Below are 24,170 nucleotides of genomic sequence, written 5' to 3' on the forward strand. Positions count from 1 at the left end.
CCGATCTAGTTCTTGTAGAGGCCAGACTGATGAATTAAATGGAAATCGATGGGGATCACCACTCTGCTTCCTTTAGGTCTTTAAGGGTGGCGCTACTTTCTGCTCTTTGCCTTGGGATGTGTGTACTTTGCAGCCTTGCTCAGAGGGGGAGTAGAGGGGGAGCTTCAGAGGCTCCCACTTGTCCTTTCCCACGTTCATTCATAGGCTAAGGAACCAGTGTGGATATGTGAGTGTTCTGGCGACTTCCCAGTATTATCTATGTCAGCCTACTCTGAAGTAGACCTGGGTCCATCTATTACCTGGCCCACACACACATTTTTTCTACCGGGGGAACGTGTTTGTATCATACTGGGTATCATTTTTCAACTCAGGCCTTGTGTCCAATGGTTCTCAAAGTATTAAGTATTGGGCTATTTCCTTTCCCCAGGGTATAGTTACCCAGGTAAATACCTGCCAGTCCCTTTGTAGAAGGACTGGGGTAATCACTGTCATATAGTCTTGCCAAGGTGTTGCAGGGTACTTCTACCTAAGGACCTGACCTTTGCTTCAGTCAATGGGCTCCAAGTCCAAGACTTAATCCAGGTCCAGAAGCTGGTCAGAGAATTCTGACTTAATTGGCACAGCTGCCCTCAGCCTCTTCCAGATCCTTCCTCTTGACCAGTGCATCTGGAGTGCCTGGAGGCCGTGTTAAACTACAGATTGCTGGTCCCCACCCCCCAGAGTTTCTAACTGAGGAGGTCTGGGCTGGGGCCTGAGAATTGGTTTCTGACAATTTTCCAGGCAATGCTGATGCTACTGGTCAGAGACTACACTTTGAAAACACTGTGTATAGTTTGATCTCGGGACTCATCTCCGGGCTCCAGCCATTTCCACAGCTCTGTGTGAGTGTCTCCCTGCTGTTCTGACCCTGCTCCTCAGTGGGGCGTTTACTCCCACCTTGCTTCTGACAGTTAAGCATTGTCATCTGGCCTCTAGGGTTCTGGATCTTCTTTCTCCACGTGGATCAATCATCGGATGTAGGCTGCTCCTGGGGAGAGGGCCTGTCCTTGGGCTAGGGCTCTGCGCTGAGGGTAATCTCCGGGGGCGGGGACTCAGCTGTGAGCTGTCATTGCGGTACGCGGGCCTCTCACTGTTGTGGCCTCTCCCGCTGCGGAGCTCAGGCTCCGGACGCGCAGGCTCAGCGGCCATGGCTCACGGGCCCAGCCGCTCCGCGGCACGTGGGATCTTCCCGGACCGGGGCACGAACCCGTGTCCCCTGCATCGGCAGGCAGACTGTCAACCACTGCGCCACCAGGGAAGCCCTGATGCAATACTTTTAAAAGTCAAAGCGCAAAAAAAAAAAAAAAAAATCCACGAGGAGCAAAATATCAAATTTTTAAATAATGGCGGGATCAACGTTACTGATCTGTCTTTTTGCCCCAGCATGCATGGCACCGTCTGTCTACCCTCATTAGAGTGTAAGCTCCTTGAGGGCAGGGGTTTCTGTTTGTTTTACTCACTGATGGACCAATTCTTAGAAGAGTTCCTGGCACATAGTTGTTGCTCGATAAATATTTGTTGAATGAGACATTTAAGACATTTGAGGGAAGAATGACCATTTGTCTACACTTCCCCATTTCTCTCTCTTCTTTTCCCAGTGTTTCTCGGTTAGTGTTGACTAGACACAAGAGGCTGCTTCTCCTTGGAGCCAGGAGACTCGAAGGGAGCTTTGTGCCATGTAGGGAAAGCACCTGACAAAAATAGGACGTATCTTATTAAGGTCAGTTTTGAGATGTGTGTGTTTGAAAGCCTTTTCTTCATTGATTTCATCATCGGATTTAAGGGATAGATGTAGTGCATGTCATCGTGCTAACTAACCACAGCTAATCTGTTGTCAGGCTTGGATAATTATGAGAAACAGAACTGCTCCTAAAAAGTTGCCCTGCCCCCAAGAATAGAGGGATTTAGGATTCCAGGACCAAAAGCAGAAGAGCAAATCTTGATGCCAAGTGGAGAGTGTAAAGGTCAGCAGGCTGCTCTCCTTCCCTGCTTTTTACCTCCTTGAGACTTACGATTATCCGCACTAAGGTTGGTGTTAGCACGTGGAGGGAACGCCCTCCAGGTGTGGCTGAGATGAGAGCGTTTTTGCACGTGATGCTGGAAGAGGATGTGATCAGAGCTGCTGGGCGCTGACGCTAGTGAGTCCCCTCCTTACTGGAGGGCCTGTTGTCACCACACCCTGCCCTCTTAGCACCCACGACCAACTCTAAGTTCTTTTTTAGTCAGTGAAGGGAACTTGGTAGTCTCTGGGTCAGATGAGAATCTCAGGGGGTTAAAGGCAACTCCCACTCACTATAGAAAAATGAGATTGTTTTTGTCCTGCTAAGGCTGGAGTACAGAAGAAATCCCAAGCACCAGATCTCCAGTGTCATTTCCAAACAAGCCAAAACAGACAAACAGAAACAAGCCTGCCAAATACAAATTTAGACCTGAGAAGTTTCAGAAGCAGATGAACTGAGTCTGGTTGTTCACTCCTCTCTGGAGCAAGAGCCATATGTGCCGATGCCAGGGTGGTGATGGCGTCCTGCCTCATGACATGTGTGGACCGCTCTTCTCCCAGGCACAGAGGGATCTGAGAGTGGACGATTGTGACGATATGGGAAGGTGAAGGAGCTGACTGGTATTGAACACCTGCTATGTGCTAGGCATCCTATTAGACACTTCATGTATGTGTGTGAGTCCATATGTATGAGATACAGATAGATGGTTAGATGATAGATAGATATTTAGTTCTCGCAGCAATTCTGTAAGAAAGGTATCATTAACCCTGTTTACAGATGGAAACATGATCAGAGGGACTGTGTTAATTTTTCAAGGTCACACAGCTAACAAATGGCTTCTGGAGGAGGCACTGTTTGATTTCAAAACCAGTGCCCCGTCAGCTATATCATGACAGCTCCCAAAAGAAATGTGACTGTGTCAGGGCAAGGCCAAAGTCATAAGGGCGTTGGCTCATCTCCCATTTAGTCATCCTGTGCTTTCAGAAGGAAACGTGTGGGCAGCCCTCTCCTAGGGTCACTAAGCCAGGGCAACAGTGCTGGGCTGAGCACAGGTCCCTTTCCTCTACAAGCAGACTTGGGCAGCTGCTCCATATCCGAAGCAGGGGACTCCTCCACACCTCAGCCCTGGTTCAGCACCTAAGAAGATGCAGTAACCCTCCAGGGCAGTTGTACTTCGCCACGCCAGGAGGGCCATCACCCGTGCTGGGCTCTGGGCACCGTCCACGTAGAACACACTGAGAAGGCTGCCGTGGAGGACGGCGAGGTGTGGCCCACCCAAAGGGCCCTTTTTATTTTCCATCAAATGTGTGCAAATACTTTTTTCCTGGAGGACTTTTCCTCATTAAAAAGCTTTCAGTCATGGGACCCTACATAACCCTCCAGAAGGGGTTTTTGTCTGTCCGTTTCCTGTGCTTACTTGCCTTGAACAAACGTGGCTCTGACAAGCCAAGTCCCCCTGAAAGGGAATGTAGGCCAGCCTGTTCTGCTCACACCGCTAGGGGGCATGAAGGATCTCTGGCAGGGGAACTGAAAAGGCTGGAACGCCTAAACTCACCAGCAGAAGCTGAAGACCTGCCTGCATTCAACTCTCATGATGAAAACACTTCTTCCGCAATCAGCCTCCTCGGGCACTTCCAGCAGCAGACACACAGGCCACCTGAGGGGTGGACCAGAGCAGGTGGGAGCACCTCAGCGGGCACCCCATTCGGTCGTTGTGGGACAGGTTCCATCTTCTGAAGACTTTGATAACGTGTACCTGAAGAGCCGGCAGCAGCAGGGCTTTGAAACCTTCTGAGCCATGAGGTCAGAGTCCGTTTCATAGAAGCTGTACTCTGAAAGAATATACATTCCATCACGCGATTCCTTTGGGAGGTGGGGACAGAGAGTCAGACTCCAATCCACAAGGCCCTCAGATAGATTTTTGTTAATCAGAAGCTTTAAAAAAGTGCCCAGAATCTCCCACAAGCAATAGCCTGCATTATTTTTCTGTCATTGAGGTATAATTGACATATTACATAGGGTAAGTTTAAGGTGTACAACAGTTGTTTTGGTACATTTATATAGTGTGTGATTACTGCTGTGGAGCTAGCCAGTACCTCCATCATATCACATAATTATCATTGCTTTTTTGTGGTGAGAACAATGAAGATCTAATCTCTTAGCAACTTTCAAGAATCTAATGCAGTATTATTAACTGTAATCACCGCGCTGTGCATTAGATTTCCAGAACTTATTCGCCTTATAACTGTAAGTTTGTAGCCTTTGACCAACATCTCCCCATTTCCTCCACTCCCCAGCCCCTGGTAACTACCTTTCTACTCTTTGTTTTTATGAGTTCAGCTATTTTAGATTCCACATATAAGTGATATCATTACAATATTTGTCTTTCTTGGTCTGGCTTATTTCATTTAGCATAATGCCCTCGAGGTTTATCCATGTTGTTGCAAAGGGCAGGATGTCCTTTCTCATGGATGAATAATATTCCATTGTTTATGTGTACATCTTCTCTATTCCTCTATTGATAAACTCTTCAGTGGTTTCCATATCTTAGCTACTGTGAATTATGCTGCATCAAACATGGTGGTGCAGATCCTGTTTTCATTTCCTTTGGGTATATACCCAGTAATGGAATTGCTGGATCATATGGTAATTCTATTTTTAATTTTTTGAGGAACTGCCATACCGTTTTCCATAGTGACTGCACCAATTTACATTCCCACCAACAGTGCACAAGGGTTCCCTTTTCTCCAAATCCTTATCAACACTTGTTATCTCTCTCCCTCTTTTTTTTTTTTTTTGATGATAGCCATTCTAATAGATGTGAAGTGATAGCTCATTGTGATTTTGATTTGCATTTTCCTGATGATTAGTGACATTGAGCATCTTTTCATGTACCTGTTGGCCATTTGTATCTCTTTGGAGAAATGTTTATTCAGCTTCTCCATTTTTAAATCGTTGAAGTTTTTTTCTATTGAGTTGTATGATTTTTTAAATATACTTTGGATATTAACCCCTTACCAGGAGTATGATTTGCAAATATCTTTACCCATTTGGTAGGTTGCCTTTTCACTTTGTTGGTGGTTCCTTTTGCCATGCAGAAGCTCTTTAGTTTGATGTGGTCCCACTTGTTTATTTTTGCTTTTGTTGCTTTTGCTTTCGGTGTCAAAACCAAAAAAATTGCAAAGGCCTATGTCAAGAAACTTACCCACTGTTTTTTCTTTTCTTTTTTCCTATTTAAAAAAATTTTTTTTATTGGAGTATAGTTGATTTACAATGTTGTGTTAGTTTCTGCTGTACAGCAAAGTGAATCAGTTATACGTATGTCCACTCTTTTTTTAGATTCTTTTCCCATATAGGTCATTACAGAAACCACTGTTTTCTTGTAGGAGCTTTACAGTAGGTGTGGGTTTGGCCCTCAGGGTGTTAGGGGTACCCACAAGCCAGTTGGGGGATCCTCTGGTGAGGTTTCCCCAGCAGTTCATAAGCAGGCTTTCTGCTGGAGTTTAGAACACAGCAGGAACCGTGTCCCTTTAATGCCCTCTGATATGCTTATCTGCCTCTTTCCCAACCTCCTCCCTCCCCCTAATCACGGAACTCTTGCTTCAGTACTCTGGGTGCAGCTCTGGAGAGATGGTTTCTTTAGCAGCGTCCTGCACAGCTGGGACAGCCAGACGCTCACTCACCACTCCCCCAGTCCCCCACCAGAGGGATCCCTGGGCTCTTCCTTCTCTAAGCTGGGCTGCCTTGGAGGGCAGGAACTTGGCAAAGTTCCTCTTACCCACTCCAACACATCCAAACTTGTATTTTTTTATTTTTTTGCACCAACAGAGTGCTGGAACTTCTCCTCTAGAAACTTGAACTTCTACTAAGGCTCTCTCATCCATGGGTATCTGCCACAATCAGCATCTTCCAGGTGCTCTCAGACTGTGGCCCAGAGGGGTTGGAGCTGGTTCACAGGCTCCTGCTGGCTGCACAGCCCATACCAGGGTCTTCTGCCTGTTACCCAATGCACGGTGGGTGAGATGCCTCTGGGTCCCTTGGCATATGGTGCTGGATCCCATAGCTCCCAGAGGCACTTTTGTCCATGGATAGAGGCCAAATCTTAGATGTTAAAGGGGGATAAAAATAAGGGACATCTTATTCTGCCATGATGCTAACATCACTCCTCCCAATAGCCTGCATTTTGGCAATCCAGATTTTAGCGTCCATGCAGGTGTGAAAATAGAAAGAGCGTGGAGTTGGGTGCCAGACAGAGCTGCTACTCACTAGCTTTGTGACTGCCAGAGGTACTTGATCTGAACATCAACAAAACGGCACAGTTTCACCTTTGTAGGACTGTTCAACACCAACAAGTATTTATCAAGGGCCTACGTACTAGGCACTGTGCTAGGCACTGGGGATATGATAAGTGGTAAGACAGATGTGGTTAGTACCACTCTTGCACATTACAATCTAGCAAGGACTGTATCACTAGTAGAGATGTGTCTAAAGTGTCTGCACAGTGCCTGGCACATCCCAGACACTTAACACATATTAGTGTTTTTTTCTCCCATCCTTTCCCTCCCGTCTCCTTCTCCTCAAAAATATGGATTGTAGGGCCAGGTCGAGACTCCCCTTTGGCAAAGTGGGTTTCTGGAGCAAATGGCAGGATAGGCTCCTTTCTCATGGCTGAATAATATTTCATTGTATTTACTTAAGCATATTATGCTAAGTGAGACAAGTCAGACAGAGAAAGACAAATACTGTATCTCACTAAAACGTGGAATCTAAAAAAGGTAACCTTGTAAAAAACAGAGTAAAATTGTTACCAGGAGATGGGACTGGGCAGGGACAAGTTTGATGTTGTTTAAGGGTATAAACTTGCAACAAGTAGTGAATAAGCCATAGAGATCTAATGCACGGTATAATGAATATAGACAACAGTGTTGTACTGTAATTATGTAGTGTGATGAATATCTCTACAATGGGAATCATACTGCAATATATAAATGTATCAAAGTAACACACTGTATACCTTAAATGTACACAATGTTATATGTCAAATTTATTCAATAAAAAAAAGAGGGTTTCTGGAAACACAGTTAGAGGCGATTCATTCATACTTTACTTTTTTTTTTTTTTTTTTTTTTTTTTTGCGGTACACGGGCCTCTCACTGCTGTGGCCTCTCCCGTTGCGGAGCACAGGCTCCGGACGCGCAGGCTCAGCGGCCATGGTTCACGGGCCCAGCCGCTCCACAGCATGTGGGATCTTCCCAGACCGGGGCACGAACCTGTGTCCCCCGCATCGGCAGGCGGACTCTCAACCACTGCGCCACCAGGGAAGCCCCATACTTTACTTTTTAATCTGCCTTTACTTAGCACCTACTGTTTGCCAGACTGTGCTGAGCCTGAGGGATCTGTAATAGATATTTGTTATTGTCTGGCCACCATGATCAGAGCCACCCTCCTTATTTGAGGAATTACCTCACCATCTCTGACCAGGCTGAAGACATCAGCTACTCACCTTCCTTCTGAGCATGGGCGCTTTGACTGAGGCTTAGCCAATCAGGTGCGTGCACCCTGGTGCACCTGGGAGCCAGCAAGGCCAGGAAGTAGGGCGAGGTGGGTAATCCAGCAAGGGGGAGGCCTGTGGCAGATGCTGCAGCAGCCCGTCATTTCCAGGAACAGTCGGCAGTGCCAGCGGGACGACAGTGCATTCCGGACATCAGGTGGCCTGGTTTGGTGGTGTGATTCTGAGTGTGGTCCTGGTTGCTTTTAGTTTCCTTTTTTCATACCTACTTTCTGATTTTCCCACTGGTTCAGTGAGCTACCCAATTCCTTTTAGCAAAATCCTTGCGTACTTAAAGCAACACAGATGGGTTTTGTTCTTCACAGCTAAGAACCCTGATTGACAAAAGAAGAAAAACAGTTAAGTCTGACCCCTGTCCCTCAAGAGCTTAGCACACAAGTGATTTCAATACAGCCTGTGTCCTGGAGGAAAGACAGGACTCGTTTGGAACATCTACTGTGCTGGACAGTGAAATTCAGTAATGAACACACAGGACTTCTGGCGGCAAGGAGCTCAGTCTGTTGGGAGAGATGGAGCCATCAACAGATAAATCGTATAGCAGTGTCGTAAGAACAGTGCTGGAGACGTGTGCAGGGAGTGATGGAAGCACCAGCTCAGGTGAGGCAGGGCTGCTGACGGACGAAGGCTTAAGAGAGGAGGACGCGATGTTTGAGGCAAGTCTTTTTTTTTTTTTTTTTTTTTGCGTTACGCAGGCCTCTCACTGCTGTGGCCTCTCCCGTTGCAGAGCACAGGCTCTGGACGCGCAGGCTCAGCGGCCATGGCTCACGGGCCCAGCCGCTCCGCAGCATGTGGGATCTTCCCAGACCGGGGCACGAACCCGTGTCCCCCGCATCGGCAGGCGGACTCTCAACCACTGCGCCACCAGGGAAGCCCTGAGGCAAGTCTTAAGAGTAAAAGCAAGTCAGACAAAGGCAGAGGAGCCTGGTGGAAAAGAAGGCATTTTCTGTGCAAGAGCAAAGGCCCAGAGGAGAGTCAACGTGGTGTGTGTGGAATTAAGCAGTTTGGTGTTGCTAGAACCACTGTGTTCCTGGTGAAGAGTAAAAAAGTTATCAGGGGCCAAGAGAGAGGTGTGCTTTGAGTACAAGACTTAGATGCAGAGGTAAGAGTGGGGAATAGCTCCCTAGGGGAATGGGAGATGATGAGGACCAAGGATAAGGAAAAGATGCCATGGTGCAGAAGGCCCAGGAGAGGCTGGAGATCATGATATTTTAGTAGAACTTAGCCATGTGGTCAGAGATTTTCTCCAGAAATACTTAGCTACCAGTGTATAGCAGTAAAGAAGGATATTGGTCCAGAATTAGGGTTTTGCTGTAAAAATGAAGGCATCTGAATTTGGAGAGCCTGATCTTGGACCAGGTTTGCTCAGGTAGAACAAGCCACACACTTGAAACCTGCCTTCAGTTTGGATGGAGGAGAAGATATAGGACTGGGGTGAAGACGGTGGGAGGCTATAGTCTTGACTGAAATCTGCCACATATGGCCCAAATCCATTTCATGCCCTAACACAAGAGTCATTATATATTTTGAGTATAAAATTACGAATGTAAAAGAAAATTTTAAAATAATCGTCTCAATTCATGACACTGTGGGGATCAAGATGTTCTTCACATTTTTATAGTACATTTACACAGCATTCATTTCCCTTATGAGAAAAATGTACAAGCCCTCTTTAAGCATTTTAAGGAAAAAGCTTGAAATAATTGTAGCAAACATTTATAGAGGGCTTTCTATGTATAAAGCACTTATTTACTCTTCATAAAAACCCCCTGAGGGGGGCATCATTATTAACCCATTTTACAGATGGAGGAACTAAAGGGCAGAAAACTTAAGTGACTTGCCCAAAGTCACACAGGGGGAAGTGGGAAAGCTGAGATCTGAACCCAGATGGTCTGGCTCTGGAAGCAGTGCCCCTAACCATATACTCTACTGCCTCTCCCTGGAAATGTCACCACATCCTCACAGTTAGAGGCTGAATTGTGTCCCCTCAAATTTTATATTTTGAAGCCCTAACCCCTAGTACCTCAGACTGTGACTATATTTGGAGAAATGGCCTTTAAAGAGGTGATTTTGCTAAAATGAGTCCATTAGGATGGGCCCTAATCCAATCTGACTGGTGTCCTCATAAGAAGGGGAAATTTGGACACAGACAAAGGTCAGATGATGTGAAGACACAGGGAGAAGATGGCCATGAAAAAGCCAAGGAGAGAGGTCTCAGAAGAAACCAATCCTGCCAACACTTTGATCTTAAACTTCTAGCCTCCAGAACTCTGAGAAAATAAATTTCTGGGGTTTCAGCCACCCAGCCTGTGGCACTTTGTTACAGCAGCCCTAGCAAACTAATACCCTCATAGACCATGAGTTAAGAAGGAGAGGGAAAAGGGGGAGGCCAAAAAGAAATTAATCTTGCAAGTGAATTCCCCTTCTCATTTAAAATAAAAAATATATGCATTTCATTAGATAATAAAAGCTTTAATTGGATCGTGTTTTAAAAGAATTAACTTGGAATTCAGTTCTGTAATGGGAGTAAAATAAAGCATCAACCGAGCATCAACCGTCTCCATTGATATTGAGGTAGTATCACAGACAGGAAAAGGCAGCTTAATTAAGGCCAAAGTGTGCTTGTTAATTGGCTGTCATCCTCTCCAGGGAGCCTCCCAAGGGATGCCGTTTACAATTAGAGAGCATGGGTTTATTGACCGAAGATGAGGTAAGCTGGGCGTTAAGTGCACTGTGTTTCCTCAGAGGGCGGCAGTCCTTCATTAATAATGAATTCAGTCTTTCCTCATGTCTTCTGAGTTTCCCACTAATACTGGAATCATTGGTGTGAAACATGAGGCCTTCCAGCAATTACAGGCAATCGAGAGATTCTTAGAAAGTGCAATAGTATATTCCAGGGTAAAACTAATTTCCAGCACACTTGTTTTTTCTCTAATGAATTTCAACCCGCCTGTATTCAGTACTGACTGCCTGCGAGGTGGTGCCGGCTGGCTCTGCAGATCTCGCTGGTGTCAGGATTCTGGAAGCTTTGTAGCCTGAGGCCCTTCGGAGGTCTGTTTTCTGAGAAATAAATTAGGGAACGTCCCAGTCACAGGTCTGAATCGTTTTAAAATCAAAAAGCCTTGTTTGTAGATTTGGAAAAATTCAAACTTTGACCAGGTTGTCACATTTTCAGTTCCTGCTCCATGCTTTATAGAGCTATGCGTTTCATGTTTCAAAGTTTAAAATCAGAGAGTAAAATTAAATGTCTCATTTTTACATGTATTTTCATTTTTACATTGTCTCGTTCCTCTCTGCACCTGAGAGTCTGGGTTCTCCTTTTACCGACTTATTTCTCACTAGCCTTGAAAGGCATCAGCATTCTGTGTATATCAATATAGGGTTGACATGATGGACGTTTCTGGAAAACTCCATCCCGGGTCAGGGAAATAGTCAAGAACATTTTTTTTCTCAAGGGCACTGAACTTTCAAAGATCAACTGAAGTACCTGCATGAAAAAGCTACTTGATTCAGAGTTGGGGGGAAGAGGAATTTGATAATTCTTAGAAACAATATACAGTGGTTGCCATTTAATGTAACTTTGAATAAATGAATGGGAAAAAAGGAAAGTGTGGGAAAAAGAGGCAAACACAGAAGAGACAGTTGGAAATAGACAAATAGAGACAGTTTAAAATAAGTGATGCAGGGATTTCCCTGGTGGCGCAGTGGTTGAGAGTCCGCCTGCCGATGCAGGGGACACGGGTTCGTGCCCCGGTCCGGGAGGATCCCACATGCCACGGAGCGGCTGGGCCCGTGGGCCATGGCCGCTGGGCCTGCGCGCCCGGAGCCTGTGCTCCACAACGGGAGAGGCCACAACAGTGAGAGGCCCGCGTACCGCAAAAAAAAAAAGAAGTGATGCAGGAACAAAAGCATAGCAAGATGTGCCCAGGCCCAGAGACACAGGCAGAAATATATGTATTAGAAAGAAATACACAGAGTCATATTAGCGTCGTACCCAACTTTCATGACATCTCATATCTCGTCTTAAGATACTATTACTTTAAAAGCTGTGTCACATTCTTCACACCAAAACGAAAGCAAAAACCCCAAATTTAAAACATAAACAAGAAATAAACTTTGTTCCACAAGCCAAAATAAAATAACACTGAAGGCCAAATCTGACTGGGCTAGGGATTTCTCACTTCTACGTTTTGGCCACATGTGAGCACGTACATGAGCGCACACACACACACACACACACCCCTAATGGTTTTGGACGATGAGAGAAGCTACTGCTCTGCCGTCATATGGCTTGGCAGCGTCATTCACAGTGAGGAGACATACAGTGATGGTGATTTATATCAACCAGAGCAATGGCCTGTGGTGGGTTTGACTGTGTGTAGAAGTGGCCATAGGCTATTGGTAAACAGACTCAAAGCTGCACTCATTCTTGACTTTTCTTTTGTTTTAGGAGCTGGCCTTGGATGTCCCCTCCCAGGCTAGGCCTGTTCCCCGTCTTTCTTCTCATCATTGCTCTCTTTATTTTACTCCCTCACCAGTCAGAAAACCCAGGCTATATGGCCTGAACGGAATGAGAACTGTTGAGTAAGAAGAAACATCCAAGTAGAAAGAAAAGAATTTTCAAATTTCTTGTCCGACACTGGGCCTTCTTGATTAGCCTCAGCAATTGGGATCAATCCAGTTATTCCCATGTAGCAATATTTTTCATTCCCCAGCGTTTAGAAACCATCTCTGTATTCCTCTTATAGTCTCTGGTCTTTTGCATCTCTGTCTCTCCAGATAGCTTCTTTTTTTTTTTTTTTAAATAGATTTATTTATTTATTTTCTTTATTTTTGGCTGCGTTGGGTCTTCGTTGCTGCGTGCAGGCTTTCTCTAGTTGCCACGAGCAAGGCTACTCTTCATTGCGGTGCGCAGACTTCTCATTGCAGTGGGCAGACTTCTCATTGCAGTGGCTTCTCTTGTTGTGGAGCATGGGCTCTAGGTGAGCGGGCTTCAGTAGTTGTGGCTTGCGGGCTCTAGAGCACAGGCTCAGTAGTTGTGGCGCACGGGCTGAGTTGCTCTGTGGCATGTGGGATCTTCCAGGACCAGGGCTCGAACCTGTGTCCCCTTCATTAGCAGACAGATTCCCAACCACTGCACCACGAGGGAAGCCCCCCAAATGGCTTATTTTTTTTTAATTAATTAATTTATTTATTTATTTTTGGCTGTGTTGTGTCTACGTTGCTGCGCATGGGCTTTCTCTAGTTGTGGCGAGCCAGGGCTACTCTTTGTTGTGGTGCGCGGGCTTCTCATTGCGGTGGCTTCTCCTGTTGCGGAGCACAGGCTCTAGGCGAGCGGGCTTCAGCAGTTGTGGCATGCGGGTTCAGTAGTTGTGGCTCACGGGCTTAGTTGCCCTGCAGCATGTGGGATCTTCCCAGGCTAGGGCTCGAACCCATGTCCCCTGCATTGGCAGGCAGATTCCCAACCACTGTGCCACCAGGGAAGTCCCCTTGATACATTTTAGAGTGTGTTTGCCCTTGGCACTATTCTGAAGGCAGCAGTGAATAAAAATTCTACTGGGAAAAATACAGTAATATTACAACTGGTGGTGAGGGTGAATTTGTAAACACACGTTTGTTTTCAAGTTTTCTGCGCCCCAAGGCATTCCCAGGGCTGAGAAGTTTGGTGAATTCGAGGAAAACAGAGGAACCTGGAAACCTGGATGTTCCACCACCTGCTCCCAGACCACAGGGAATTCTGCAGCCAGGACATTTGCGGAGGCTGGTGCCAGGGGGACTGAAAATGAAAGCGGGCTGTGGATTTTTCTGTCTTTTCATTCAGCTTTTTTTCAAACATTCTTTCCCTTTCAAGAAACATTGATGTGCCTTTCCTTTAAAGTTAACACTGTAAGGAATCGAAGCCTCATTTCCTGGAGATACAGAGCTGGACGGCAGCCATCCCTCAAACGGGCCCCCACGGAGAAGACGTGGAGACGTGAGCTCCCAACTCAGGCTTCCGGCAGATGCATATTGAACCCCTCGGACTGGAAGCTGAGGTCATGGATTACTTTCTCATTGCTCTCAAGGGTCAGTTCAACTTATACTTCCTGTCATTGTTGTCTTAGACCACGCATAACTCAGTCTTTCTCAGCCCATTTCCACACAGACAGATTTCTAAATCAGTTGTGAAAAAATACCATTAATATCTCTACATTCAAGAAGAGATGCTAATGGGAAAGGGGCAGAGGAACTGCTGTGGATTGGCAGTAATAGGGGTCAAATAAAATAGGGCGGCAAATCAGGAAATGGGGTAGTGGCAGTCGCTTGAGGAGAGGAAGTTAAGCAAACTGGCCAACATAACCACTGCAACATTTTCCGTTTTCCCTGGAAACTTCATTTGCATAACTGGGCTGGCAGGAGCTTGTGGTGGGAGGAGTGTGAGCTTTGCTACCGGATAAATACAGGTAGGAATCCTGCCTCTATTGCTAGGTTCTGTGGTATTGGACAAGTTTCTTAACCCTTCTCAGCCTCAGGTCAGGGATACTTCCTAACTTCCAAAACTGTTGTAAGAAACAGATCATGGATTGCCGAGTGGTTGGTATACAGAGGCGCTCACTACACTGTAGAACTCATGGTGTGCCCCGCAGTGCACTGGCCTGATGCTCACTTTGATGGGGGCAAGGAAAGAGGAAAGACAGCCAGGAGGCTAGCAGGACCCTGACGAGAGCAACGTTAAACTCACATTAGCTACTTAATTTGCTTTTGTTGTCCTTATCACGTCCTCACCAGCATTTCCCCCAACCTCAAGTCAAATGATGACCCAAAGAGATGACAAGACAAAATAATGTCAATATCGTGAGGAGTCTGAAATTTTTACCCTCTTTGCAGGCTAACAAGTGAGCCAGTCACAGCTTCACTGATGCTGGCATTGACATCCCCTGGTCAGAGACAAAGGGCGTTATTACTCGCAGCACAGCAGGCAACGTGAGCTTCACATTCTCACGGCTTCCTCTTGAGCCCCGAGTCCCATGGGGGTGGTGCCGAGGTGGGCACAGGCGGGTGCTATGCACACAGTGGATTCATGTGAAAGCTGAGGAACTGTGAGCTTAGAGAACCTCCGATCTTATAGTGGGCTCTTGGCAAACCTGCCTAACCTTTGTTCCAGAGACAGACATTACCTTTATTATCCTTGCCAGAAAACAAATCTGCCCCCAGCCCCTGAAAGAGACTCCATCTCTATCCTCCAAGGCTTTTTTGTGTACAATATCCTTGGAAAGACGGTCTGGGACAAGAGTTGTTACAACGCATGTAGAAACGACACAGAGAATTACCCTCCATCCCACAACAAATAAGACACGGCCAGAGGCGGAACTCAAAAGAAGACAGTGTGATTAGATGGGAGGTGTTTAAAAATTTATTAATTTAAGCAATACAATTGATAACTTCCCATGGAACCTTAAATAACATAGCTCTCAATTGCCTGAGAATATAGGGAGAGATGATTACTGCTCCCTTACATGCTAGTTTGGAAGCCGCCGCCTGCACCAGTCATAGCACCTCAGCTGTGGGGACTTGGCTCCTACCGATCCCATCTTGGCTAAAGGGCCTGGACTGATGCAATTTCCAATTAGGTTGGAAATGGGATTTTAGCCTATTGAAAAGAAATGCATTAGGGACTTCTTTTTCCCCTAGTTAATGCAAAGGAAAGAAATAAGATAGTCCTTTCTGAGTTTCTTTGGACTTTATGAGATTAAAAATGGTTTTGGAAAAAGAATTCCTTCAGAGGCCACATGTGGAGATTGTGGAATCCTGAGATTTATAAGATAAATCGTCTTATCAGCGTGCGTTTGTGAGGTCAGACATGGTTCTCGTAATGACTTGAGGACCTGGAACACACCCCACCAAAGAGCTTCCAGTATTTCAGGTCCTATCTCGGAGCACACCCTTTGGAGTCCTAAAAACGGAACCATCTCGAGGACCTTACACCCTTATTTGGAGGCACAGCCCTGCCTCCACTTTTAGACCACCCAGGGATCTGGTGTCCTATGTTTTGGTTCAAAAGTATTTTCAATATTTGCCGCGGGGCTTCCCTGGTGGCGCAGTGGTTAAGAATCCACCTGCCAATATAGGGGACGCGGGTTCGTGTCCCGGTCCGGGAAGATCCCACACGCCGCGGAGCGGCTAAGCCCGCGAGCCACAACTGAGCCTGCGCGTCTGGAGCCTGTACTCCGCAGCGGGAGAGGCCGTGACAGTGAGAGGCCCGCGCACCGCGATGAAGAGTGGACCCCGCTCGCCGCAACTGGAGAAAGTCCTCGCACAGAAACGAAGACCCAACACAGGCAAAAACAAAAAAAAAAATTGCCGCAAAATGAAGTAATTGTCATAGTAAGGAATTCAGGGGCTGCCTTGTTTGAGAGTTTGATGACAGAGCAGCCAGGGCAGGTGGGGAGTGAGAGATGGGTGATTCAGGCAATGTCCTCCTTTCTTTCACTTCAGAGAGAAGGATGCAGGAGCCCCAGATCTGCGAGGCCAGAGATCTGGTTCTCAGCCCTAACACTTCCTTCTCCCTTGCTTTCCACCTTTAATCAGTCAAAAAGTATTGTTGGGGCTCCTAAATGTTTTTGCAGCTCTGCCCACAGTCTTTTTTATTTTTTTTTTTACTGAGAAATTCTCTTATTTTATTCCTTTGTGGTCTTATTTGTTTACATACAAAAAAATCCATCTGAAATATTTCGTTTTTGTTGTTTCATCCTGTGAGGTAGAAATCTAATTGGATTTTTCTCAGGTTCCCAAGAAGAGTTGTCAGTGCTTCCTTCCTATCCCTAACACCTGCCCACTCCACCTAGAGCACACCCAAGACACCCCAGAAATGCACCCAGAGGGGAGACAACCCTTACTTTCATTCTACTCAAGTTCTTTCCAGTTGCCCAGAATTCTGTTTCCTTCAGTCATCTCTAGGTGTCATCCGAGAGGAGCCTCTGCAGGCTGGATTTTCAGCACAGACACAGAGGTTTGGCTGGCCTAGGGAAACTGGGATGCTTGGGGGTCCTGCCCCACCGCCGGTGCCGAGCCTGAGCTCTGCCCCAGTGCCGGGCCCCCAGCTCTGTCTCCTCCCAGCACCTGGGGCCGGGTGAGTGGCCCTCTCGGCAGAGGGGAGCTCCACCCCCAGCGTCCCTCTCCCCAACGAAGGAGAATTGCCCTCTGTGATTTTACGTGGAATCTGCCAGCAAGAGCCGCCTGAGAGACTAGACAATGGAGCTCTCTGTGTCACTGCAGGAAAGGAGAACAAAAATGCTGACACTTCAGTGATTACATCTGGTATCCGCAGTCACCCGGGAGCATCCCAAAGATGACCCAATAGATGAGACGTACCTTTTCTTCAGAGTTTAAATTAGCTTTCAACTATCTAAAAGGTTAGAGAATATATCATTTAATTAAAGGGAAACTTCACTTCCTTCTCCATCCCCATAAAGCACTGGCGTGTGTGTGTGTGTGTGTGTGTGTGTGTGTGTGTGTGTGCATGCTCGCGTGCCTGTATGTGTGTTTTCCTTTGCATTTTTTAAAATTCTTTTAAATTGAAGTATAGTTGATTTGCAGTGTTCTGCCACTCTCTGCTGTACAGCAAAGTGACTCAGTTATGCACATATAGACATTCTTTTTTTTTTTTGCGGTACGCGGGCCTCTCACTGCCGTGGCCTCTGCCGTCGCGGAGCACAGGCCCCGGACGCGCAGGCCCAGCGGCCATGGCTCACGGGCCCAGCCGCTCCGCGGCATGTGGGATCTTCCCGGACCGGGGCATGAACCTGTGTCCCCTGCACCGGCAGGTGGACCCCCAACCACTGCACCACCAGGGAAGCCCTAGACATTCTTTTTACTTTGTATTTTTTGCACGGCTTTTGCAATGCTGGGAGCTGCAAATAGCTACAGGCTTTCTGTACTCTACGTAAGGTGGCCACACATTACGACAAGTTTTGGTTTTTTTTAATTTATTTTTGGCTGTGTTGGGTCTTCGTTGCTGCACATGGGCTTTCTCTAGTTGCAGCGAGCCGGGGCTACTCTTCATTGCAGTGCGCGGGCTTCTCATTGCGGTGGCTTCTCTTGTTGCAGAGCACGGGCTCTAGGCGCGTGGGCTTCAGTAGTTGTGGCTCATGGGCTCTAGAGCGCAGGCTCAGTAGTTGTGCACAGGCTTAGTTGCTCCATGGCACGTGGGATCTTCCTGGACCAAGGTTCGAACCCATGTCCGCTGCACTGGCAGGCGGATTCTTAATCTCTGTGCCACCAGGGAAGTCCCGACAGTTATTTTAAACATTCTGTTTTAGTATCAGGACTCAGCACAGTGCCTCACATGGACTACTGAATAAATGACTGATTTTATGGCCTTATTCACACTGGGATTTTGCTAGTAAATATGGATACACAGAAAACCCATTTGGTAAACATTCCTTAATTCTCCCTTGGTAAAACAAATTCCCATAACTCCTGCGCCTCTTCACTCTTTTGTCTAGCAGGGATCTCACTTCTCAGCAGACGTGAACCATGTGGTCTCTGCCCGAAGGCCCCATGTTATGCATTGTCACTGCTTTGCACATTCACAGCAGATTTGTTTCCTCACCAACCGTGAGAAGCTGTGTCTTAAACAACTGGAGCAAAATTATATTTGTCAAACATCAAGAACAAAGTGCATTTTTGTAAGTCAGTAGTCTTGTTTATAATCAACTCAGTTTCCTGAATATTTGAAATTCAGTCATCTGGCTGGAGGTTTCTGGCTTATTTACATAATAATGCTTAATAAAGTTCAGAAACCACTTTCAGCTCTATCTTTGTACTATGAGTCCAGCAGACTGAGGAATTACACTAGTAGTTATGTCATCCCTCCTCCCGATGCACGCGGACCCCAGGGGTCCCAGTATTGGCAGCTGCGGTTTGCCCGCCTGCCCTGCACCACAGCTCCAGTGTGTTACCTTCCAGGTGTTCAGTCCATGACCGAAGAGCTGGCAAGGGCCTCAAACTCGTTGCACTGTGCCGCAGGTTAGTTTGATTAATGCCAGGTCCAAGCCTGAGGCAGCTTGATTCTGACATGTGTTTTGCACTGGGGGCTAGGACCACAAGAGTTTGAATTGCATGATGGTTTTTTTGGCTGAAGAAGAAAGGAAGAACTTCAAAAAAACTTTTTTTTTTGGCTGCACCACACAGCATATGGGATCTTAGCTCCTGGACCAAGGATCGAACCTGTGCCCCCTGCAGTTGGAAGTGTGGAGCCCTAACCAGTGGACCACAAGGGAATTCCAGGAACTTTTCATTTTTTCGTATGCATCTGGGAGAAAAATTAAGATGAGAAGGACTTGTAACTCAGACACCAGTTCCTTGGTTAATCTCAAAGACCAGGGGACCAGGACAGAAGGTGTTTGGAGCATGTGAAGACCATGCCGTGGGCTTTCCCGGAGGATACGGGTTGCAGTCACGGAGGATACGGGTTGCCTTCCTGTGACTTCATGAGCGGCCAGCATCACAATGACGGTTGGAATTCTTGGCTACAAGAGAGACAACATCTAGGACTCTCAGAAAAAAATTGTGAACTAGGGAACAGGCTGAGGCCCTTCATGAAGAGATGGGCTAAAAGCCAGTGAAACTGGAGCTGTTAATGTTGTTGGGGAAAAAATCCCAATGTCCTGCCCTGTCTTCTATGGTGTTGTTGTCAGAGAGCAGAGACCAGCCATCAAAAGCACATTAATTCTGGTCTTTACTGGTATCTCTCAAGTGACATTCAAAAGGAAATGCAGGGCTTCCCTGGTGGTGCAGTGGTTGAGAGTCCGCCTGCCGATGCAGGGGACACGGGTTCGTGCCCCGGTCCGGGAAGATCCCACATGCCGCGGAGCAGCTGAGCCCCTGAGCCATGGCCGCTGAGCCTGCACGTCCGGAGCCTGTGCTCCGCAACGGGAGAGGCCACAGCAGTGAGAGGCTCACGTACCGCAAAAAAAAAAAAAGGAAATGCAGTTTACAGTCTGCAGCCTCACTCACTGAATCTCCTTTCCCCTTCCTCCCCAGCTCCCACTCTCTCACTCAGGCCTCCTGCTCCCCTCTTCCCTTTCTCAGCCTTTTCTGAGATAAAACTTCCCTCTCAGTGGTGCTCCTCGCACAGATTAATCTGATCTGAAAGACGGGTGTGAATTTTTATCAGGATCGGGATGATGTGGTAGAATGCTAAGCAGGAAACACTAGAATGTTCCTCCAGGGGTAAGGAAGGGACAGCTGTGAGTACTTATGCATTCATAATTTTTGTCCCCATGTGTTGATGGGATTCTAGTTGTCCCCCCAGGCTAGAGAGGCCTGGAGAAACTTTGGTTACATGAAATTGTGAAATTAAAGTTTGTACTTAGCTCTCCAGCTTTGCTTTTCCACAGATTTTCCTCAGCATTCAATTGCTCATGCATTTAGAAAACATTTAGGGAATGCCACTTCTATGCTAGTAGCTCAGAAAGAAAGAATCTAGAGAAGGAGACAGAGAAGTAAACAAGTAATTACATTAGTATAATAAACACTATAATGGGGTTATAAAAGTATAATATAAAAACAATGACTGGTTTTTGCATTTCCCCCTTCCAAAAATTCAGAGGCTTGAATAAAAAGTGTATTTCTCTCTTATGTATCAGTACAAGAGTAAGTGGTCAAGGGATGCTATGAGGTTCTGGAGTTTCATTGTAGTAGGGACCAAAGCTGTTTCTCTCTTGTGGCCTATTCATCCAGGTCTTGCCCTGGTCCATATGGGATATGGTTCACCACCGTATCTGCTGGACCTGCATCCTGGCTAGCAGGAAGCGGGAGACGAGGAAGTGCTTCCTTTAAGGAGGTGACCTGGAACTTTTATTCTGCTCACATCCTATGGGCAACAGTTTACTCATTTAATCACATCTCGCTGCAAGGGAGCCTGTGCAATGTAGTCTTTTGCTGGATAGCCATGTGCCAGCAAAACTTGGGTTTTGTATTTAGGGGAGAATGGATTTGCAGGAACAACTCATGATCTCTGCTACAATTGATAGCTAATTCACTATTTCCTAAGACTGTGTGAGCCAAGCAAAATACTTTGTTCTCAGCAGCAATGGCTTTTAACCCTGTAGTTTCCCTACATTCTTCAACATGGCCACAAGATATGGCCCAAATCTGGAAAGGCCACAAGACACTCAGAGGGAAACTAGGAGACAGATTCTTCTGGTATAGGCAGTATGAGGTATTTGCCAAACAGTTCAAGGCTCTAAGCTAAGGAATCTGGGTGGCAGATACCATTTGGCTCCCTTCCCAGCACACATGTTCCACCTGCTCATGATGAAAAAGGAGACACTCCCTGGAGGCTTGAGAGTTTATCAGCATGGGGCGTTCTGTGTACATCTACTCCTATCCATGTGGGTGCACATCACCTTCAGTGGCTCCCCACAGTCCCTCCCAAATTGCATCTTATACTTCATAGGCAACCTCAACAATGTTCCGACAACCTGGTGGAAGACATGCCAAAACTCCTACCAGAACCAAGACCTAGAGCAGTAGGAAGGGTGTGGGCCAGAAGGTGTTCAGAACAGCTCGGCTCCCCGTTCAGAAGGCTGCACACCAGGTGGCTAAGATGCTGCCATTTCAATGTGGATACTTAGATTTGGTCATCTTAACCAGAATAGCACCAAGCTACTAATTTTTCTTTTTATTTTCCAGAATGAAAAACTGCTGTATTATCTTCATCTAATGACAAAAATAACAAATACCCATTTTAAAAGAATCAGACAATGCCAAAATAATGACATTACAAACCATCCAGCACAAAATACTTGAATATTTTTTCCAGAATTTGTTCACTGGATAGGTATAAAAATCACTGGTTTGGGTTTTCTGGGAAGCAGATTCTAAGATGGAGTTTATTGTGCAGGACATTTCTTAAGAACTGTCCTTGGGGTCAACACCTGTGGAAAGAAGGGGATGAAAGCAGAAACAGGTAGAGAGAGAACTTGAGATGTGTTGCAACCTTGGCTCACCAGACAGGAAGCTCTGGGGTGAAAATGGCCCAGCAGAATTGCTCTCTGTTGAGCTAAAATGACCGGCCTTATACCCTTACCTCCATCAGGAAGTACCCACCCTCCCTGCTCGGGAGGGCAGGACATTGGGAGAGGTAGCCCTGCAGCTGGGTCAGTTCCTGACCGCGCTGACAGCAACAAGTCCTCTTTTGAAGGGGCATCTGGGTGGTGCCGCTTCACATCCATCACCCAGGCACACACACTATTATTTTAAACAAAAATGTAATCATATCATCTATGCTATTATGACCCTGATATTTTTTATTTAGCAACACAATGTAAACATTTCCTCCATGACCCCAAATATAGATCACATTCATTTTTAATTACTGCATATATTGCATTGAATAGATGTACAATACTAACGAAATCCCTGTTGAAGGGCATTTGAGAACCTTTCTATTTTTTTGCTGTTATGAGTACCTCAGTCATGAACATCCTAATGTATATATCTTTTCACACATGTCTAATTGACATAAAGTAATTCCCAAAAATGGAATGGGCCAAAAGGTATCCATATTTGCATTTGAAGTGTAGTGCCAAATTACTCCCCAGAACGCTGTACCAATTTACCAGAGCACTGAAGATAATCAACATCGATCTTCTTAATCTTTGCTAATCTCATAGGTGATAAATAGCTCATTGTTTTCTTAATAACATTTATTAGTAAGTAGCCAGGTTAAATGCTGTTTCAGATGTTGACAGATTGTATCTCTTCATTTATTTTTCCTCTCGTGAATTATCTGTACCCATCCTTTGCCCGTTTCTCTCTGGTTTGTGTCTGTTACATTGAGGATATGTACCTGTTTGGTACATATAATATAACGTTATTTGCTAGTATGTCATCTGTGTCTTATTTTTTCTTTTCCTTTTTCTTTCTCTTCTTATTTTATTTTATTAAACTAACCAAGTCCATTTATCACCTCTTTCAGAGTTCTGGTTTGGGCATTATTCCTAACAAATTTCTCTCTACCCAACTCTACATAGATATTCTCGTGAACTTTCTTCTGGTAATTTTGTAAATCCTTACACTTTCAAGTTTTCTATTAGTAAGTAATGTAAAAAATAGACATTCTCTCCCCAGCCCATTCCTTAATCTCATCTTATTCCCCAACCGTACTGAATTACCTATGATGGAGAAAAGCTAGGAAGAAAACACAGTCTTTATATTTCCAAATGGTCGTTTTGACGCAACTGCATCAAGTTGTCTGCTTTAATGGTCTTCCCTCCATCAGAAATGCCCCTGAATGGTCAGACTTTCCGTTTGGAGTTCATGGAAGCCCTGCCTCTACCTGCAATAGGAATCTGAGCCGGGAAGCAGTGTCCTTTCTGCCTCTAGACTGCGGACCTCAGGCCACCCACCTAGGCACGAGCTATGGACAATGGAAAGTGGACAAAATAAGTTCCAAACTGCAGCAGCTGTCCTAGGCATTGTTCCTGCTCACCCCCATCCGAGCTCCACATTCACCTTTCCTTCTACCCAGTTTCCCAGGCTTCCTAGCTCTGTACCTACATTTACAAGTTATCCACTCTGCTTTTCCCTCCTGTTGTTTTTTTAAAACACCTTTATTGAGGTATAATTTACAGACCACAAAATTCACTCATTTTTAATATACATTGCAATGGTTTTTAGTAAATTTACTGTGTGTGCCACTATCACCACAATCCAGTTTTAGGACATTCCATCACCCCACTAAGACCTTTTCTGTCCATTTACAATTAATCCCCACTCCCATCCCCAACCCCAGGCAACCACTAATCTACTTTCTGTCTCTATAGAGTGGCCTTTCCTGGACAATGGAATCATATACCCCTCTAGTTTTGACATTGCCTCTTATCTCCAATGAGAAATGCCAGATTGAACTTCAGCTCTGTGGAAACTGACCAGCTAGACATAGGTTCACAAAACTGGTAAGTGACAGAGCTCTGACTCAGATCCAAGTCTTGTGATTCCAAATTCTTTCCACTCCCTCCTGCTTTCCTGATCTGGATACACTTTCAATGGTGAATGGAAAAATTTAGTAATGGCCACTTTAAAAAGCCTCAAAGCTCACTGGCCTTCTGAGTCTGGACACAGCTCCTGACTCTTCTCAGCCACCAGAGGGTGCCCCAAAGATCTATCTTTGAATTGGCTTTTGCTTGTCACAGTTGAGCATCTTAGGAAAAATTATGTGAATTGTGACCTGAGTGAGATCTTTCTGGGTGGTATTTTTCTTACAGTACTTTCCCTCTCTGGGTAACTGCAAATAGCAATGGAGAATAAAAGCTAGAAATGTGTTTGGTGCACATTGAAAGTTTTCTTTCAGGCTTCTCATACCAAGATTTCTTTTTTAAATACAATAAAAAGGGAAACTACAGATTTGATTTGGGAAGCTGGTGAAGTGTTCTTAAGTTATAACAATCCAGCATGACAGGTTATCAGTTAATCATAATATTAAGGTGATTTTGTTAATCTTTTGCATTTTTACATAACTAAATTGATTCTTTGAGGGAAGGGAACTGGAAACATGTTTTTAAATTGTTACCCTGGGC

The 24,170-nt window shown here is 45.7% G+C and overlaps 1 long non-coding RNA gene across 1 annotated transcript in view; it reads left to right on the plus strand.

The window, feature by feature from the left end:
• Positions 1 to 15,931: 15,931 nt before the first annotated feature.
• Positions 15,932 to 24,170, plus strand: part of LOC113609972 (uncharacterized) — a 36,291-nt gene continuing 28,052 nt past the window's right edge. The window contains exons 1-2 of the long non-coding RNA XR_003428895.1: positions 15,932 to 16,997; positions 21,283 to 23,549. This is a non-coding gene — a long non-coding RNA (uncharacterized LOC113609972). The remainder of the gene's footprint in view (positions 16,998 to 21,282; positions 23,550 to 24,170) is intronic.

The sequence above is a fragment of the Aethalodelphis obliquidens genome, unplaced genomic scaffold (genome assembly GCF_003676395.1).
Source record: "Aethalodelphis obliquidens isolate GAN/ISIS:26980383/991018 unplaced genomic scaffold, ASM367639v1 scaffold3, whole genome shotgun sequence".
Taxonomy (NCBI): Eukaryota; Metazoa; Chordata; class Mammalia; order Artiodactyla; family Delphinidae; genus Aethalodelphis; species Aethalodelphis obliquidens.